This window comes from Bubalus bubalis, chromosome 15, assembly GCF_019923935.1.
Source record: "Bubalus bubalis isolate 160015118507 breed Murrah chromosome 15, NDDB_SH_1, whole genome shotgun sequence".
Taxonomy (NCBI): Eukaryota; Metazoa; Chordata; class Mammalia; order Artiodactyla; family Bovidae; genus Bubalus; species Bubalus bubalis.
The window spans coordinates 79,149,883-79,167,380 of NC_059171.1; the positions used below are offsets into that span (position 1 = coordinate 79,149,883).

General features: G+C 47.1%; 1 protein-coding gene across 9 annotated transcripts in view; it reads right to left on the bottom strand.

Annotated features, from left to right (window-relative positions):
* Positions 1 to 17,498, bottom strand: part of PTK2 (protein tyrosine kinase 2) — a 193,353-nt gene that overhangs the window by 161,380 nt on the left and 14,475 nt on the right. For 7 of the 9 annotated variants that reach the window (XM_044928886.2, XM_044928883.2, XM_044928884.2 and 4 more), the window contains exon 3: positions 10,254 to 10,375. The exons of the other annotated variants lie outside the window; for them this stretch is intronic. The gene's annotated coding sequence lies outside the window, so the exon portion shown is untranslated. The remainder of the gene's footprint in view (positions 1 to 10,253; positions 10,376 to 17,498) is intronic. 9 annotated transcript variants of the gene reach the window in all.

Here is a 17,498-nt window from a genome sequence, read left to right on the forward strand (position 1 = left end):
GCTGTGCTACCGCACGCTGAAGGCGACAAGTGTTCACACTGCAGATCCCAAGTCACCCAGACAGGCTAAAAGTGAGTCTGATGACTTTCAGTACATTTCGTTTAAGAAGACCTGTAAGTATCCTTTGAAATATATAGGAAAATAAATACGGTTACATATTTTTTAAGTGTATAATCCAAGTGTATAATTTTTAAGTGTATAATCTGTTTTTTTCCTATTCTGCATATACAATAACTTCAAGCAAATCATACCAAAACCTCTCAGGAGACACTGCATGGTACACCCCAAACGTGTGCAGCAACAACACGAGCCAAATCAAAGCAAACACCCCGCAAACCGTCCCCGAGTTCATGCAACAGGAGCCCCGCAGCACCTGGAAATGCCATCAACTGAAGCAAATACCCCAGCCTTCTCCTCGGCCTCTGGACCAGGATTAAGTTACTGCGGGGTCCAGAGGAAGACACAGGGATGGAGCCAGACAGCAAAACATAAGCAGGACAACTCCACTCTCTCTTCTGTCTCTCAGCGTGCTGCCAAGAGGCCACTAGCGGATCTGGGCCATGTGCTCACTGTACAGAGGGCGGCAGGCAGGAGCCGCGGTGAGCGGGGCTGGACACACACGGTGGGAAGCTTGACGTGTCCAGGGGAGAGCAAGGAGGGCCGCAAACACAGAGGGGCACGTGCAACAAAGGGGCAGAAACCAGCTTCGCTGTACCACTGACTCTGCTGTGACCACACAGAGCGGCGTCCTCCCATCATAAAATCATGAAGTCGTCATTTAAAATAGTGGCCTTCTTACTTTCTAAAAGCAAATTTTGATTTGTAAATAAAATTAAAACCCTCACACACAACCTTCCACTTTTAATTTCCCTCCCCACTCTATACATAAACAAGGGCCTACTGGGAAAAAGTGCTGAATAAAAAGTGCTGAATAACTAACTGCTCTGGAGGACATCAGAAAGCACCACAGAGCAGTAACAAGCAACTCTCCTGCATGCTTCTAAAAACTGTACTTCAATTGCAAGTCTTAAGCTCAGTGAAGCCTATGTGTGTCATTTTCTGTGTGCATTCTTGGTATTTCTAGCAGTGTAAAATATACCTGTATCCTACAATTACAGCTGACCGAACAAAACAGCTGAAGACTACATAAATTTGTCTCATTAACCAGAGAAAACATAATTTATTCATTGTAAACACTGGTAAAACTATTTTTCTCCAGAGCTACAAGAACTTGAAATCCCCTAAAATAATTTAACTTTTAAAACATCTTTTACTTATGCTAATTACACAACATCTGTAATATACAATCATGTTATATGAAGATAAACTACATACAAAGGCTTTAGCATACAAAACTCAGCCAAGGACTTCAAGGTTACATGGTTTCAGAAGCTGTGTCTATGGCTAAAATCTACTTCACTTAAACTTCCAGGATACCTTGTCCAGAAAAAAAAGTTTAATCCAGCCTGAAAGAAAACCTGAGCTCAAGTGTGTGCAGTATCTGTGTGTATACACACAGAAGTCACCTATCTTTGAAGCCTGGGGTATAATTTCCATACAGGAAAACCTCCCGCTCAGGAGCTCTGACGAACGTCCTCTGTGGCATGGCCACCGTCAGGCGGAGGAACGGCCGCTTTCTGTCTCCCCGAGGAGTGTCCTCATGTCCCCGGAAAACAAGTCTCTCTCTGGCAGCCCCAGGCAGCCACTCACCTCATCTCTGCTCTCAGAGCTCTGCCTTAACCAGAATGTTACATCAATGGAACCCCAGCAACACGAGCGCTTCATGTTCTCGACGGGCAGGACGCTTTGGACGCACCACTTTGCTCCAATGTTGGTAGTTAGCTCCTTCCTGTTGCTGCTGCTGGATAGGATTCCACTGCAGGGGTGGACCCCAATCTGCTCATCCGTTTTCCAGCTGATGGGCATTCAAGTTGTTTTCCATTTTAAACGATTATGAATAAAGCTGCTATAAACATTCATGCACACGGACATAAATATTCATTTCTCTTGGATAAATACCTCAAAATAGGATTACTGGATTGTATGATAAGTATGTATTCGACTTTATAAGAAACTGCCAAATTATTTTCCGAAGTGGTTATACTTTGCATTCCCACCAGCAAGGCAAGAGTCCTGTTTCACATCTTTGTCACTGGACACTGTCACCTCGTGTCGTCTGGTTTTACTGTTAACCACTCTAACTGCATTACAATGGCACCTCAACGTAATTGCTGTCTGCCGTTCCCCAGTGATTAACGATGCTGAGCATCTTTCTGTGTGCTTATTCTTATCCTATGAAATGAACGAAATACCTACTCAAATCTTTTGGCCGTATTTTCAATTGAAATTTTCACTAAGATCTTTTCTTTAAAACTGAATTATAGGGACTTCCCTGGTTGTCCAGCAGTTGAGACTCGTGCGTGCCAAGCAGGGAGTGCAGGTTCAATCCCTGGTTGGGGAACAAAGAGCCCACATGTCACATGGTCAAAAAATAGAACTTTTTAAAAAAACTGAAGTATAGTTGCTGTACAATATTACCTAAGTTACAGGTGTACAATACAGTGATTCCCAATTTTTAAAGGTTATGCTCCATTTATAGTTATTATAAAACACTGGCTATATTGCTCATTTTGCAACTTACTTTATACCTAATCGTTTGTACCTCTTACACCCCCAGCCCTCAACTGTCCCTCCCCAATACCCTCTCCCCAGTGGTAACCATCAGCTTGTTCTAAGTCTGCTTTTTTTGTTGCTATATTCACTAGTTTGTTGTACTTTTAGGTTTCACATATAAGTAATAACATACAGCACTTGTCTTTCTTTGACTTATTTCATTTAGCATAATACTTCCCAAGTTCATCCACCTTGCTGCAAATGTTCTTTTAAGAGACATCTACCCTTTCTGCTGCTGCTGCTAAGTCGCTTCAGTCGTGTCCGACTCTGTGTGACCCCATAGGCGGCAGCCCACCAGGCTCCCCCGTCCCTGGGATTCTCCAGTCAAGAAAGAACACTGGAGTGGGTTGCCATGTCCTTCTCCAATGCATGAAAGTGAAAAGTGAAAGTCAAGTCGCTCAATCGTGTCCGACTCTTAGTGACCCCACGGACTGCAGCCCACCAGGCTCCTCCATCCATGGGATTTTCCAGGCAAGAGTGCTGGAGTGGGGTGCCATTGCCTTCTCTGTCTACCCTTTCTAATAGACAGTTAAAGAAGAAATGCTGAGGAGTTTGTGTATTTTGACTTCAGAATTCATGAGGAGTAGACCAAAGTCTCAGAGAAGGCAATGGCACCCCACTCCAGCGTTCTTGCCTGGAGAATCCCAGGGACGGGGGAGCCTGGTGGGCTGCAGTCTATGGGGTCACACAGAGTAGGACACGACTGAAGTGACTTAGCAGCAGCAGCAGCAGACCAAAGTCTCGGAGAAAGCAATGGCACCCCACTCCACTACTCATGCCTGGAAAATCCCAGGGACGGGGGAGCCTGTTGGGCTGCAGTCCCTGGGGTCGCTAAGAGTCGGACACGACTGAGCGACTTCGCTTTCACTTTTCACTTTCATGCACTGGAGAAGGACATGGCAACCCACTCCAGTGTTCTTGCCTGGAGAATCCCAGGGACAGGGGAGCCTGGTGGGCTGCCGTCTATGGGGTCACACAGAGTCGGACACGACTGAAGCGACTTAGCAGAAGCAGCAGCAGCAGAAGACCAAAGTCTATAAAAATTTCCACAGGAAAAGTTGTCTCCCCACTTCTAGGGACAGGAACGGACCCATTTCCCCTAGTTTTCCCAGTATTTGATGAAACCGGTCTGAGCCGGGAACCCTGGACTATGAACCACCTGCAGAGCTCTGTACAAACAGCGGTGATGCAGGTCAGCACAGGCGACAGACACACCGAAAACACGCACCACGGTCGATGCGCGGCTGACAGCACAGAAAGGAGGCGCGGCGCTTAGGGAAGGGTCTGCAACTCTCGGCTACGAAAGCAAGACCCACAGCAGGACCATCAGGGCATGGGAACTTGAAAACTTGATGACCACCATATGAAACCTTGGGCAAGTTTCTTAACGTCTCTAAGTCCAGTTTCTCTATAAAATGGGAACAGTAAGTGCTACCTTACTGAACTATTACAAAAAATTAAATACTAATCTGACACAATGACTAACACATAAATGGCAGCTCTTATGATTATGACTATTTCCTTCACCCAAATTTCTGAATCACAATGTAAGACTGGAAACATAAAGACACACTCTTCACAGAGGTATGAGCATTAAACCGAGGCCTCACACAGCAAGTAACGTGCTCGCAGAGGACCCACTGAACTCAACGCAGGGTCCTGATCATACACGAGAACCGCCAGGCATTTACAGAAGAACTGCCCTGGAGCTGGCAATCACTGAGAGTCTTTGTGGACCTTATTTGTCAAGATTTTGCCTCAGCACTTCAAATGTAGTGATACTTCTTTCAAAAGGATCCAATCTAACCACCCTGGGTCTTGCATGGCCTCGTCATGAACGCTTCCTTCCCTCCAGGATGCTACGACTATGCCACATAGGTGGGACTGGTGCTCACACACCTTGGCGATATCTCCAACCTCTCTGATGCCCACACGCCCTGGTGAAGCCAAACATGGAGCAGCTTCTTAAATGCCCTGTTCATGCCTGACAACCAGAGCAGCTCGACAGCACAGCCTGGCTCGACTGACTGCTCTGTACAGCCAGACAGATGCCAACTGTATTAAGTTTTTGTGACAGGTGTTCTATAAGGATTTTTTCCCCATGAGTCAATACACGAAATCAACAGTTTCAGATTATCACTTGGATTCAGGAGTTCTGGTGTCTCCTAGGCTCAGATTTGGGAACATTAAAAATATATAACAAATGTTAAACCATCAGAATGCCACATTTCCCATGAAGCCTGCTTCTATCTCTGAAGGGTGCAGTCTCCGCACCGTCCAGCTCCACCTCTGTGCACTTTCTTCCCTCGAGCACCCACCCCTGCTACAGCCAGCCATTCCTATCCTCCCACAGGCCCCTCTGGGAAGGCACTCTCCCGCGCTCCACACAGCGCCACTAGGCTCAGTCACACATCCCACATCAGAAAACCAACAAACCACCCAACGCTGAAGCCGCGGATGACACGGTTCCACATGGAATGCGGCATCTAGGAGGTAACTTCCAGAAAGCTCACAAGGGAAGACAGTTACAAAGGGGGGTGATGCAGAGTGGAGCTGGGGGCTGGGGAGGCTAGGGAACCACTGCTTCCAGCACAATCTCACCTGCTACCATCTTGGTAATTACATGAATTAACAAAACTCCACCCTGCAGTCCTTCCCCACAGCCCTCAGGATAAAGCTCCAGCTCCTTACCTGGGTTCCGCAGCCTCCTTCACAGTCAGGCTGCTGACTACCCTCCAGCCTCACCTGCGCACCTTCACCTGTAAACATCTGCAATCACTGCTCTAAGTAAACTACACTCACATATCCGCGAAGACCAAGCTCTCTTGCCTGGGCCTTTGCATGAGACATTTTCGCTCCTTGAACACTTTGTGTGCTGGGCCACACACTCTCATCATCCGGGGTCCACGTGGGCACTGCAGCCCCTGGGGGCCTGTGCCGACCAGGCTGGTCCCGGCCCTGTGAGCACAGACCCCCCCGCACTGTCTGCACACTCTCTCCCCACGGCAGAGGTCAGCACCCCAACAAAACCGATGTCACACAAGAACACGAACCATGTCCATCCTGCTTAGCCCCTAGGGAAGTCTCAGGACGATGTCTGGAATTCCAGACACTAAAAAACAGGATTTTTGAGTAAACGGCCCCAAGAACTCAGAGTCCAATCTATCTCAGTTGTACTCGTCCTGATGCTTAAAAGACATCTTTATTAACAAAATGGGGGTCTTCAGAGGGTCTTGAGGCAGCCTTCCTTCCTGTCTACCACTTTCCCACAAATGCTAACCCTGAAAATGATCTCCACACATATTTCAGCGACTCAACTCCTCCAAAACTTTTCTGCAGCTTCCTAGAATTAAGGTTGCAAAACACCTCCATCCCAAGTTCCTGCCCTCCAACACACACACCAAATCAAACAAGAACCAAGAACCAACTCTGGCAAAGCAGCTCCAGAAGCAGAGCCGCTCTGCAGGGCCCAGGAGGACCAGGAGCTCACGAAGGCACACTCAAGGGGATGGGGGTCTGGCTCTTAGCATCGCAGCTCCAGGCTGACTTTGGGGGAGGCCAGACTGACTCCTACTGTCTGACCATCTGTCTGGAGGAACACCAGTTAGACGGTTAACTTTCTGGGCTTAAGTATTTTCAAATACTGGTGGGGAGGGGACAAGCCAGAATCAGTAGACTATCAGCAGGCCTGGTGCTAAAAGCTCCACTGAGCGGGGGAAGAGGCCCCTGGCTCATCAGGCCTTCCTGACGTCTCACTGCCCTCCCTCCAGGCCTTTCTTCCACGCCATCGTTATTTCAAGAAGAATTCTGAGTGCCTTCTACTAAATATTGCCCCCTCGTGTAAATATTGTCCCCTGTGCTGTACCTGTACCAAGATGAGGTATTTTTAAGCTCTAATGTTGCTGAAAAGCTACACTTGATATTCTGCCTTGTTTGGATCTACTAAGAGAAGTTATTTTGTAGCAAGCATTAAACATTCCTTCATTCAGCATTTAGTAAAAACCACCTATGAATCAAACAAAAGATGCAGAAGTGAAATAAATTTTTATTTCCAAGACTCTCAGAAACAGATTTGCACCCAAGTGGATGTTACAGTCACAGGAACAAACGTATCATCTGGATGGAGGGGGATGCAAAGAGCTGGGCTGTGACCTCATGACCTGCAACACCATCACAGCACACAGCCCAGGCTCCTCACACAGCCAGTAAAGAGCGGGGTGAATTGGAAAAACAGGACTAAGACTTCCGGGCCTTGCTCGGAAATTGAAACTGCATGACATAATTTCCCTTCCCTAATACCTAGCCTCTGTAGAGACAGAAGCTGCTTGGGGGAAAAGAGAACAAAGCAGGAAAGTGAACCGACCCTCAGAAGGAAGTGGAAAAACTTTAACCAGGGCCCTGCCACCTGGACATCCAAGACAAGGACACTGGCCAAAGTGAAATTCAACACAGTTATAAACTGTCATGAGGTCTGAATCCATCAAGTTCAAGGTCATGAGGCTTTTACCAACACAACATATTGGTACCACAGAGTGCTGACCAACGCCAGCACCCCAGGAGACACACATTCATTTTCTCTGGCTGCCTGTCCTCAATTCACCACCAGACTCACCAGAGAGCAGTCCTCAGACATCAGACAAACTGGGATAGAACCTCAACTCTACCACTTCCCCACTGTGGGGCATGAAACAAACCCCACAGCTACAAACGGCCACATCATAAAGAGCCCAGTCTCTCGGGCCCAGCTTCCCTCCCAGGGAGTGACCACTGCTGACATCTGTGAGCACGTCACATACCTCTCACCGCCTGTGCCTGGGGAAGGGCTATCATCACGCCCTGTTGGATGGGAAAGCCAGGTGTAGGCAGTTAGTAAAGCGTAAGTAGCTAAGCTGCCATCTGAATCCAGAGCCCCTGAGAACCAGGTATCAGAGGACAGGGCACAGGCTGAGTCAGACACAGTCTCATCCCAGCTCTGCACTGGGACCTGCAGCCTCACTGTCCCTCAGTGACGCAAATGTGAGAGGGGAGAGGACCCATCAGCAGGCATGTCCTGGTATTTATAAGGTGCCAGACCCTATTCTGGGCTTCCCAAGTGACGCTAGTGCTAAAGAACTTGCAGGAGATGTAAGAGACATGGGTTCGATCCCTGGATCAGGAAGATCCCCTGGAGGAGGGCATGGCAACCCACTCCAGTATTCTTACCTGGAGAATCCCATGGACAGAGGAGCCTGGTGGGCTACAGTTCATGGGTTTGTAAAGAGTTGGCCCTATTCTAGACCACGTGATGTTATTGTAGTTGTTAACCATATATACAAAAAGGTATATAAAGTATAGAAGGTACACATATAGAAGGGACTAAATAACTTCTATTTTTCCTCCCACCTTCTCTGCAAAATTCACTATCTCTTGTTTGTTTCCACTGTGTGTCAAAGAAACTCTATGACAGGAGAAAGAAAAATCAAAACAAAACAAAACACCAAGACACAAGTGTAGCAAGAGAATCAGACTCACAGTTCAGAAGGCCACCAAAACTCCCGGTGAGGAAGTTGCACGATGATTTACAAACACTCCTCCTTTCTCCTTCCTCTTTCCATAGCAGTCACAGAGAACCCGACAAGGAAAGACAACATGCATTTGTAAAACCACCTCTCCACCACTTTTTCAAAGAGCCACTGTGTTCACCCCTCTCAGAGCCAGTCTCATCACCTACCACACATAAGGTAAAAACACGCCATCAAGTCCCTCTCTTCAAACCTACATCTCGGTCAAGAAAATACATGTGAAAACCTGGAGACCACTAAAACGTATCAACAAGCATGCATTAATATGACACAGAGTTAGCTAGTAAGCTCAGGGAAAGATCACCAACAATATATACATCTACTTCACCCTCTCCCACTAAAATTATACTACAGAGGTATTAAAAAAAAATTGAAAAACAAAACACAACTCAGGCAGAACTGACAGGGGAAAAAGAGAATTCTGGAACCTGTGAGAAAAGCTTCTCACACGGAAGATAAAGACGAAAACAAATTTTTTAAAAACGGGAAAAAAAAAAAACAACTTGGAGGAAACAGAAACTATGAAAGATTGGAAGCATAGTAAATGACTCAGCAGGCCAAGAAAGCCAGGTCCTAAGCCAGCAGTGGAAAAACTAAGACCCGATTCCACTTCCACAGGGGTGTCCTGGAAGGCTCAGAGCGGGCAGTACCGGGGCGGGCAGGACAGGGCCTGGCCAATGCTACTGCTGCCAAGTCGCTTCAGTCGTGTCCGACTCTGTGTGACCCCATAGACGGCAGCCCACCAGGCTCCCCTGTCCCTGGGATTCTCCAGGCAAGAACACTGGAGTGGGTTGCCATTTCCTTCTCCAATGCATGAAAGTGAAAAGTGAAAGTGAAGTCGCTCAGTCGTGTCCAACTCTTAGCGACCCCATGGACTGCGGCCCACCAGGCTTCTCCGTCCATGGGATTTTCCAGGCAGGAGTACTGGGGTGGGGTGCCATCGCCTCCTCCAGGGCCTGGCCACAGGGAGCAGCAAGTCCACTCAAGCCGCAGCCAGAAGCTCAGCCCCAGGCGTCCAAGTGCTGCCCCACCCCTGATGGCCACTCCCGGGAAAAGCAGAGTGGCTCTCGACTGAAGGCCCCCTGCCCAGCTGGACTACACACAGGCGGACTTCATCACCATACAAAACTCAACAGTGGGTCCTCACACACCCACCCAGCCCCCAGATTTCTGTAGTCAGAATTCCACACGAAAGAGACTAGAGAATATTCTTGGGGAATATAATCAGACCAAGAAGAAAGACCTGAAAATACACTGGAGATCCCCCAACAAATCGTCCACCCCTAATACCCTGATGTAAAAGTCAAAAGGCCCTCCCCATGGCAGACAGAAGGAAAGGATTCTGGAGGATTGGGAGGTAAGGAAATACTTGAGAGAAACAGAAACTCTACAATCAAAAACCTAGAGGTAAGAAGATGCTGCAATCAATTAACAAAAATAGGATGCTCATGAATATTCAAGAACCTGAACACAGAAGCAAAAAACTAAAAAGAAGGTTAAGTTAAATTCAAGACATCACCCTAAGAGCAGGATAAAAAAATAAAGGAAGAAAGGGAAGGACGGTGGGAGAGAAGTATACTGGAGAGAAAGAATAAGAAAAATACGACAGCCAAGACAGTTTCGTGGATGACAAGACTTCTGGAAAAAAAGAACAAGGAAACAGAAAGGAGAAAAACATCAGCACAATCACTTGAAAAAATTTTCCCAGAACTGAGGAATGAAAGTTACCAGAATGAAGGTCCCCACTGAATAAGCAGAACAGTAGATGAAAAGAAACCCACACTTCATGGCATTTTAAAAGAGCTGGACGAATTTTTAAATTCCTACAAGCTTCTAAAGATGGGAGGGGAAAAAGTTACATTGAATAAGAAATTAGAATAAGCTTCTGAACTGAAAACCAGTAACATGGAGCACAGGAAGCAATGGATCAGAGCGATGCCAACAACTCCACACCAGCCACACCTTAATCACCCTCCTCAATCACGCTCACTCCCTAACCTTCTGCCCCCAGCGTCCTACCTCAGAAGGCCACTGGAGAAGGTCCTCCCCCGAAATGTAAGCATAACGAAGTAGGAGGCAGTCACAGGAGAACAGGAGCTTCTGCAAGGACCTGATGGTGAAAGGAGCTTCCAGAACAGGACCTGTGGGCCAGGAGAGGAGGACAGAGCAGAGAGGCTCAGGAGGAGGGAACGTGGGAGGCGGCCTGGACCCACCCAAGACCCCGATCATCCTTCTCAAGTGGTTCACCTTTGGACACAGTGGTCGACCAAGACAAAGCAGTCAGTCAAGGAAGACAAAGACAAAGGGTACCCCAAACATGAAACCCAACCCTGGAGAGAAGCCGAAGGGCAAGAGCAAAGAATGACCGGGGCAACGCTGCAGGGAAGGCATGAGAAGAGCCAGCTGAGAACACAGGAGAACAGAGACCTCCACGAAGCCGAGCCCAGAAAGAGGACGTGAAGAGTCCGTGTGCCTGACCCTGTGGAAGATTTACTAAAAGGCTACCACAGAGGATGTGGAAATAAGCAGCAGGTATAAAGAGAACTAAGAACCCGGGGACTGAGTGCTCCAAGGGAGGCGACGATCCCTCGCACTCCCTGTGGTCTGTCCACAGCACTCACCCCAGTCCTGTCATCAGTGACCCACTCTCCTCTGCCCCTCGCTCACCTGGAGACCCTGCCAAAGGCCATCTCTCAGCAGTCACCTTCCAGAACCCACCACAACGCTTGCTACAACAGTGCACGCAAGAGCCAAGGGTGTTTTTCGTTTATTCACATACTGAGAATCTACTCAACACACCTGGCATTCTTCCAGGGAACTAGAAGTCAAGACATAGAAATAGAAGACTCCTGTCCTTCAAGAGTTTAGACTATTTTTATTCCTGAGAAAACAATTTTTTATCCTATATCCTCATCTTCCCCCAAAGACGAAAAGTTCACCAGTGGCTCACAGAATTTCAGTACTCCAGCTACCACTAACAGAATGGGACCCCAAGACACAGTGGAGCTTTTCTGACACGGTGTGCGCCGTGTAGTATGAAGTGTCGACGTGAAGTGGGAACGTGCTTCCTGTATGTTAGGGCCTGAGGCCCTTCTGGATCAAGCCCAGTCTAACTCTCCAGAATCTAACATCTTTCATCGGTGTCTCTGAAGACTACATTCGGGCAAAGTTAAGCTACTTCAGTTTACAGAGCACGTGCACCCTCCCTCACACCTCTGTGCCACTGGCAGTCCCTCCGCCGGGGCCTTCCTGCCTGCACTGAACAGGAGGGTGTCTGGACGGGGCCACGCCCCTCTCCTGCGCTCCCCCAGTCCTGTCACTCACCAGAGGGGCCTCTGGAGTCGCTGACACTTGCCGTGCACAGCACCAGGCACTGGAGCACACATCAGTGAACAGCAGAGACACGGTTCTGCGCCCAAGCACCCTTGGGGTGTAGCTTCTGGTTTAACACATGTGTGTGTGTGCACGCGCGCGCGCACGTCCACACACGTGTTAGTCACTCAGTCGTGTCTGATTTCTCTGTGACCCCATGGACTGTAGCCTGCCAGGCTCCTCTGTCCATGGAATTGTCCAGGCAAGGATACTGGAGTGGGTTGCCATTCCCTTCTCCAGGGGATCTTCCTGACCCAGGCATTGAACCCGGGCAGACCCTTTACCATCTGAGCCACGAGGGTTCACCCACTAGTGTGGATGTCAAATCCGACCCCACGTGTCGGCCCCTCCCTCCACTCAAACACGAGATTCTAGGAGCAAGAGAGCCTCCTTCAACTCTGCAGCCTCAGGACCTACACACTATTAAATAAAGCCAGAGTGAAGTTCTGACTCCAGTTGGTTGCAAGAGGTAAGAAAAACCATGTGCTCTTTAGAAGCTCTCTGGTTTTTTTTTTGCAAGGGGGGGGGGGGGGGCGGGCGTGCTTCTTTTCTATTAAAGGAATACAAACCTGAAAACATCATTCATTAAAATGCAAGTCTCTTGCAACTGTCTTTCTTCTCCTTGCTGTGAAAGGCAAAACATCCCAGTTACATCCCGGGTTTGGTTTTTGTTCCCCACTGTATACCCCGATAATATACACTGTATCAATACCTAGAGCACTTAATCAATAAACATATGCTTGATGCCTGAGTGACAATGCATGAATAAATGAATGGATGCACTGACTTTTGAGTGCTTTACAACTGCTCTATGCTTCATTGTAAGGAGAATTCAAGTAGGTAACAACATTCCATTTTATCAACAGGAGGGCTGCTCGCTTGCCATGTTAGCAGTGGGTGACTCAGGGCCTGCTGTGTGCCAGCACTCCTATTTATCCCATGAGCTAATCTATCTTTATTAAGAATATGAAGCTCTGCATCTTAGCAAACATACAAAACTGATAAAATATAAGCATAAAAATTGAACTAGTTCAAAAAAAGCAGAAAATCAAACATTTCCCAAGCTGTATAATTAAAATGCATAAGTAAAACCTTTTGCTCCAGACAGACAGAGAGAAACTAAACTTGCCTCATTATGTAATAAAATATACTACCAGGTCCCTGAAGATGGCTGTAAGGTGGATAAGCTACACCTTTCTGGCACGAACAGGTGTTTTAAGATGGGTATAAATAGACACCCGGGCTACTCTGAACCCCTTTCCCTTTCTAACAATGTGAACTAAAACTTTCCACCAGTCACACACTCTAAACCTATGTTTCAATAACAGGTAAAATATTTCCTTCTACCACCCTGCTCATCTTGTTCTCATTTCAACGCACAATCCAACCTGGCCAGCTTTCTGAAACCCACCTCTCACTAAGCCTCAGAATCAAGCCTGATCATCATACAGTTTCAGCCTTTCTCCTGAGCATTTTGCAAGTACCAGCTCCTCACAGTCCTAACTGGTTACTATCAGTGTTCCCATTTTACACATAAGAAAGCTAAGTCTTAACGAAATTAAATTCTCCAGGTCACACAGCAAGCAAGGGAGCAATCAGGATTCAAGTGTTAGCTAGCTTGAAAGTGTTAGTCACTCAGTCGCGTCTGACTTTTTGCGACCCCATGGACTGTAGCCCACCAGGTTCCTCTGTCCGTGGGATTCTCCAGGCAAGAACACAGGAATGGGTTGCCATTCCCTTCTCCAGGGGATCTTCCCGACCCAGGGATCAAACCTGGGTCTCCTACACTTCAGGCAGGTTCTTTACCGTTTGAGCCACAAGTGAAGCTCAAAACTAGCTTACCAGCACTCTTAAAATTGAGGGTGCTATTCTGCTTTCCCAAAGTAACCAGATAATTTACTGTTAAAACAATGAACAAGATCTGGGCTTTCCAAAGCAACCACGACAGAAAAATTCTTCCTAAAGCTCAGTAACATTCAACACAACACTGACAAATTCTAGTTGGCTCGAATCGAGCATATAGGCTGCACCCCTGGAGGAGAATTGGTCTTTTTGATGCTAAGTGTTAAATAAGGCCCAAACCCACCGTTTCTTAACCCACAACACTGCAATAATGTGAGTTAACTGTGAAGGTCTCCAATGTCCAAAACACACAGTCTCTTCATGTGCATCACCCTTCTTCTAAGCTCAGTCTACCAACAGTTTCATACTTAGGCAAGCTGGAACCTGTATTCTTAAAAAAAAAAAAAGGGTCAGAACCAACTTTCTAAAAACCAAAAATATATAAAGAATGTGAATATATTATGAAAATCATCTGGGCAAACAAAAGCTTCTTTACGCTTCAAACTAATTTTCTAGCCAAAAATACTCTAATACTGCATGGTGGCGCTGCTCACAGGTGGGCATGCCGTGTCTCGGGCATCTGCGCCAGGGCTGAACACAGGGTTTGCCATCCATCTGTACTAAGCACTAAGTGAACACAGTAACAGGAAAAAAGAGGGGAAGTTACTAAGTTCTGAAAAACCAGCACTCACAACACCACCAACAGACTGCCCCACTTTCTTCTCAGTGCTCAGATGGCTCCTGCTCACTCTAACCAGTCCATTCTAGAGCCCCCAAGGCGCTGTCCTTTCTCCTCCTGGCCGAGCTTACCTCCCAGGCGAGCTGAACGGAAGTGCTGTCTCCTGCCAACAGCTCTACAATGTGTGTTTCTCGCTCAGACCCGCTGCCTGGCTGTCGTCCTGGACTGACTGCTGTCACCCTGCATCCCAGCACCACAGAGAAGCCAGAACTGCTTCCTGCCCCAATTCAGGGCTGGAGGAAACTCTTGCAAGACTGATAAGATGAAGGAGAAAAGTACTCCCCAGAGGCAGCTGTGGGCAGGAGCATAGCTGCAGGTTGATGTGGCAGCCAAGACCTCAGGTACGTTCCAAGGATAATTTCAGCTGCCCCAGAGAGAGACCCCAGGAACCACCTGCTTCAACACACTGAGTTCAGCGGCGGCAGCACCAACTGTCCATATCACCGCTGAGCCCAGAGGAACCCGGGGACGCACTCAGTGTGAGGGCTGCTTCCCTGACCTTCGACCCTGCCAGCCCTTCCAACAGAAGTGATGGATTCTAATTCCTATGTTGAAAAAACATCTAGAGTGGCTTCTGCGTTCCTGACCAAACCCTGACAGATATACTGGATCTGGGACCAGCTGCAAGCCTGCTTAAAGAAGCGAAAGGTTGCCCAAGGGAACTGCTCAAAATGCCCAACAGAGCTCAGGCCTGATCTTCCCTCACGAACCTCCTGTGCAGTCCTCCACGTTTATGAGCCCCGCCTTCCAACGGCCAAGGCCACAAACAGTGGACACCACCCCGACCCTTCCTCCCACACTCCCCACCCAATCTTGTCGGCTTTTCCTGCAGAACATGCCCAGAAACTGCCCCTGGCGCCATGGCCACCAGCACCATGCCGACCTGAGCTGCCGTCATCACTCACCCGAGCAGGAACAGCCGCGGAACAGAGGACCCCTGCGCCTGCCCCAGCCACCCCAGCGCTTGTTCTCAACACAGCAGGTGACTCAGCATCTCAGTCAGACACACCACGCCTCTGCTCACAATCCTAGATGGCTCCTCGGTTTACACCGATGTTCACACGGCCAAAGAAATGTGTTGAGAAAAAACCTGCTCAGGACTATCAGTAAGAACAGATGCTCAGAGTTGAGGGTGCAGGAAACAGCATCAAAAGTCAGTCACAGAATAAGGCAAACGACTCTGGAGGCTTTCCTTGGCTGCTTGTCAACAGATGTTACTCAAGGAGTCAATGGTCCTGAGGAACTGGCTTCCAAGAACAATGTATGTGGACTACAGGGGAGAATATTTTCAAAGAACTGGACAAAACACTAAATTTAGTATTACCTGAAGCAGAATACAAATGCTGACTGAAAGTACATGGGAAGCAGGAAAAGGGCTGGCTGCACAAATTTACAAAGATCGTGAAAACGTTAAGATGTTTAAAGCATTTATACATGGTTATTTCAACTACAGTTATTTACTGGGTTCTTCATCTGCAGGTACTCTGTGCAAAGTTTTCTAATCTCTTGTGTGTTGCTGAACCAGAAGCATCAACAGCAAAGTTCACTGAAATAGTCTGACTTGTCCTTCCACACAGCAGTTTAGCAGTTTGGGGTAGGTTTTCTTGTGACTTGTTGACCTCAGAAGCATGACTGAAATTGCTCTGAAAGAGACCCTCCGTCGACTACTACTATTACTGAACACTGTAGTCAATGAAATTAGCTTTAACTAAAGACTGGCTAAGGGCTTCCCAGGTGGCGCTAGTGGTAAAGAACTCACCTGCTAATGCAGGAAACCTAAGAGACAGGTTATGTCTGCATTAGGAAGATCCCCTGGAGGAGGGCACGGCAACCCACTCCAGTATTCTTGCCTGGAGAATCCCATGGAGAGAGAAGCCTGGCAGGCTATAGGCCATGGGGCCGCAGAGTTGGACATGACTGAAGCTATTTTAGCATGCACAAAAGACTTGATAACATTTCGTAATGAATCCAACCTAAAATTCCAAGGCTGCTTATATGAGGCCCTTCTACTGCAGTAAAGTCATTTCAATGACAGCCAACATCTGAATCACAAGGAACACCACGCTTCTTTACACACTCCCCAAGCTACCAAAAGTTATGAGAAGTGAGATTTCCAATCCCACACAAATTCACAGCAGATATATTTTCTGAGTTTAAGCTACAGTTCCAGCAGCATTTTTTGAACCTTGATGCAAGTATAATGAAAATTTACATCTTTCAAAATCCATTTAACTATGCAGTTGAGGCCCCCCTTCCAACCATCAACCGGAAGTGATTAATCTGCAACACAACGACACGCTAAAAGGCAAATATCAAAAAGAATCTAAGAGAGTTCTATAAATGCCTTCCAAGCAATGAATATGCTCAATTAAAATGATATACTCCTGCACGGTATCAGGATCTGAGAGCACCGATCGGCATAAAGACATTTTCAAAGATGAAATACCTCCTTGTTAGATCAGCATTAAGAGACGAACATGTGTGACTGACTCTGATGACAGGCAGCGCTAGCTTTAAAGCTCAATTAAAAAAAGTGTTACCCCCCCCCCACTTCTTCCCCCGAAAGAGAATCCCATTCTCTCATCAGGGGACCAATATCATAAAAAATCATGCTCAGTTATAATTTGGATTCTGTCCAAGAAAAAAATTCTGTGTTCTCTCTTGTTATAGAAGTATTTACATAATATCCTTGATTTTGTCTATTAGTCTGGAAAACCTAAACTATTTCTCACGTGCCCATTCACATAAAAGCTTGACAATCCCGGTTTTAGTCAACCAACACCCCCCACCACCCCGTCTTCTGCACACAGGAACAGTTAGGACATATTTCACCCACCCTCAACTTTCTCCGTTGATTTTCTTTTTGATTTAAGTCTACCATTTTACATTTATTCCTAATAAATTTTAATTTTACCTTATTGATTTTAGCACTTCATTACAACCTGTCAAAATATTTTAAAATTCTGATTCTAAAAATGAGCTATCTCCCAGCATGACTCCTGATCTTTATTCAAGTTCCAAAGGAAAACATTAGGACAGGTGTCAAGTGTGACACACTTCTGGAGACATCTTTACTTAGGAGTAGAAATTCTGATTTTTTAGTTTTGTAGTAAATTATACCACATGTGGTTGCAACATATATCGTATCCCTAAAAGCAGTAATTTCTTGAACTCCCTAGTCATGACAGAAATAATTAACTTGTCTAACGATAATCAGGCTTCACACAGTAAAGGGTGAACTTTGCCAGAGGAAAGGCCAGGGCCACGCACAGCTCCCAGGAAGTCACCTCTGCACCCCGGCACCTCCTGCC